General features: G+C 48.7%; 1 pseudogene; it reads left to right on the top strand.

Annotated features, from left to right (window-relative positions):
• Positions 1 to 1,625: 1,625 nt before the first annotated feature.
• LOC113834546 lies at positions 1,626 to 3,295 on the top strand (annotated as a pseudogene).
• The last annotated feature ends 301 nt before the right edge of the window (positions 3,296 to 3,596 follow it).

Below are 3,596 nucleotides of genomic sequence, written 5' to 3'. Positions count from 1 at the left end.
GTCCTTCAGCTCCTAATAGCTTGGGGCAGCTGTCTCTGTGGTTTTCCCAATCATGATCTTGAACAACCCCCCCCCCCCCTTGCTCATATGATTCCTTCTCCCTTTCCTCAACTGAACTCCAATAACTCAGTCCAGTGCTTTGTTGTGGATCACTGTGGCCTCTGCTTCCATCAGTTACTGGATGTAGGCCCTATGATGACAATTAGGGTAGTCACCAATCTGATTATGGGGAAGGCCCATTCAGGCATCTCCTCCATTAGAAGAGAAAGTGGGAGGTATTGTTGAATGCATGGGCACAGGAAGCCACTTCTTAAATATAACACCAGTAGCACAGACATTGAGAGAAACAATCAATAAATGAGAACTCCTAAAACTGAGATGTTCTGTAAGGCAAAGGACATGGTCAATAAGACAAAACAGCAGCCTACAGAATGTGAAAAGATATTCATTGGTCCCACATCTGACAGAGGGCTGATCTCCAAAACATGTAAAGAACTCAAGAAACTAGACACCAAAAAACAAGTAATCCAATTTAAAAGAATGGGGTACATATATAAATAGAGAATTCTCAAGAGGAGAAACTCAAATATCCAAAAGACATTTAAAGTGATTGCTCAAAATCCTTAGCCATCAGGGAAATGCAAATCAAAGATACTGACATACAATTTTACACTTGTCAAAATGCCTAAGATCAAAAACAGATGATGTATTATGATGGAGAGGATGTGGAGCAAGGGGAACACTCCTTCAATACTGTGGGAATGAAAGCTTATATATCTACTTTGGAAGTCAATATATCAGTTTCTCAGAAAACTGGGAAAAAACAATGACATCTTGAAAATTGCAGGCAAATTGATTGAACTAGAAACAAAACAAAACAAGAAACAAACAAAAAACTATCCTGAGTTAGGTAATCCCGAATCCCAGAAACACAAACACAGTATGTACTCACTAATAAGTGGATATTAGCTGTAAAACAAAGGATAATCAGGCTACAATCCACAACCCTAAAGACTCTAGTTAAAAAGGGAGCCCTAATAGAGACACATATGGAGGGCCCTAGAAGGGGAAATAGTTGAGATTTCCTGGGTAAACTGAGAGGTGGGCGTAGACGGGAGAGCATGGGGAATGTGAACATGAGGAATGCAGATGGCCAAGTTGGGGGAGAGTAATGAGGGAGATATCTCGAAGGAGGAAGCCACTATAGAGTTGGGAAATAACAAATTGCTTATATTTCTTCTTGTATAGCACATGTTTCTCTGCTGCTTTTCAGAAAGGGAGAAAGGAAAGCAATTGAATAACTGCCTCATTCCCAGTGGCCTGTGGACTTGTTTGTAGGGGCATTTTCTCATTCCGTAATTGTGGAGGGACCATACACACAGTTGGTGGTATTGCACCTAATGTCCTGGCTGTGTAAGAAAAATAGCTGAGCAAGTCAGGAGAAGCAAGACAGTAAGGAACTTTCCCTTCTCTCTTCTTCACTTCCTGACTCCAGGTGGCTGCCTATGTCATTCTACCCTGAGTTCCCCCCTTGGCTTTCCTCAGTGATGTGTTGGAAACTCAATGTAAGACGAAGTAAACCGACCTGCGCCCCGAACCAGGAAGCACCTGGCGGCGGGTGCAGGATGGCTGGGCCCGGCTGGGGTCTTCCTCGGCTGGACGGTTTCATTCTTACCGAGCACCTGGGCAGTGGCATGTACGCCACGGTGTACAAGGCCTAGGCCAAGAAGGATACTCGGGAGGTGGTAACCAAATAATGCGTGGCCAAGAAAAGTCTCAACAAGGAGTCTGTGGGAAACCTCCTGACTGAGATTGAGATCCTCAAGGGCATTCGGCACCCCCATATTGTACAGCTGAAAGACTTCCAGTGGGACAATGACAATATCTACCTTATGGAGTTCTGCGCAGGGGGTGACCTGTTTCACTTCATCCATACCCGCAGGATCCTGCCTGAGAAGATGGCTCGCGTTTTCATGCAGCAGCTGGCTAGTGCCCTGAAGTCCCTGCATGAACGAAACATCTCTCACCTGGATCTGAAGCCACAGAACATTCTGCTGAGCTCTTTGGAGAAGCCCCATCTGAAACTAGCAGACTTTGGCTTTGCACAGCACATGTCCCCATGGGACGAGAAACATGTGCTTCGTGGCTCCCCACTCTACATGGCTCCTGAGATGGTGTGTCAGCGGCAGAATGATGCTCGTGTGGACCTCTGGTCTACGGGGGTCATCCTGTATGAAGCCCTCTTTGGGAAGCCCCTTTTGCCTCCAGATCATTCTCAGAGCTAAAAGAAAAGATTCGAAGCAATCGGGTTATTGAGCTCCCACTTTGGCCCCAACTCTCCTTAGACTGCCGAGACCTGCTGCAGCGGCTTCTAGAGTGGGACCCCAGCCGTCGAATCTCCTTGCAGGACTTCTTTGCCCACCCCTGGGTGGACCTGGAGCACATGCCCAGTGGGGAGAGCCTGGCACGAGCAACAGCCCTTGTGGTGGAGGCTGTGAAGAAGGACCAGGAGGGGGACACTGCTGCAGCCCTGTCACTGTACTGCAAGGCCCTGGACTTCTTTGTACCCGCCCTGCACTACGAAGTGGATAACCAGTGGAAAGAGGCAATTAAGGCAAAGGTGGCACAATATGTGTCCCGGGCAGAGGAGCTCAAAGCCATTGTCTCCTCCTCCAATCAGGCGAGAGATGGCCCGCGACAAGCCCCGCCTCCTTGCTGCCCTAGAAGTGGCCTCAGCTGCCATGGCCAAAGAGGAAGAAGCTGGCAAGAAGCAGGATGCCCTGGACCTGTACCAGCACAGCCTCGGGGAGCTGCTGCTGCTTTTGGCAGCAGAAGCCCCAGGCCGAAGGCAGGAGCTCCTTCACACAGAGGTTCAAAACCTCATGGCTCGAGCTGAATACCTGAAAGAGCAGATCAAGATAAGGGAATCTCACTGGGAAGCTGAGACACTGGACAAAGAGGGGCTGTCGGAGGAGTCTGTTCGTAGCTCTTGCACATTACAGTAACAACGGAAGGATTAGCGGATGGAACACAGGCCTAGGGAGAAGCTATGCACCAACCCAGGTTCACACGGATGGAACACAGGCCTAGGGAGAAGCTATGTACCAACCCAGGTTCACACCTGTGCACCTGGGACCTTCCTGGATGAACACCTCCAAGATGGCCACATCCTAGTTCCCAGTGTTCCTCTGAACATTCTCCACCCCCGGAGGACATGGTGGCCAGTGTACTGTGCCGCGTGTACTAATCTCTGGGAGAATTACTTTAATATGACTTTGTTATTAGGTGACTGCTGGCCTAAGCCTGCTGGCTTCAGGACATCACCACACTGTGTGTTTTGCTCTGCAGAGAGGATATCATGCCTCTTCGGGGCACTTCTGTTTGTTTGGTTGGTTGGTTGGTTGGTTTTGGGGTTTTGTTTTGTTATTTGTTTTTTTCGAGACAGGGTTTCTCTGTGTAGCTTTGGAGCCTATACTGGCACTCACTCTGGAGACCAGGCTGGCTTCGAACTCACAAAGATCTGCCTGTCTCTGCCTTCCGAGTGCTGGGATTAAAGGCATGCGCCACCCATGCCTAGCACTTCTGTTCTTTCCCTG

This window comes from Cricetulus griseus, chromosome 2, assembly GCF_003668045.3.
Source record: "Cricetulus griseus strain 17A/GY chromosome 2, alternate assembly CriGri-PICRH-1.0, whole genome shotgun sequence".
NCBI classification, from domain to species: Eukaryota; Metazoa; Chordata; class Mammalia; order Rodentia; family Cricetidae; genus Cricetulus; species Cricetulus griseus.
This window is presented reverse-complemented; position numbering and strand designations above follow the sequence as displayed.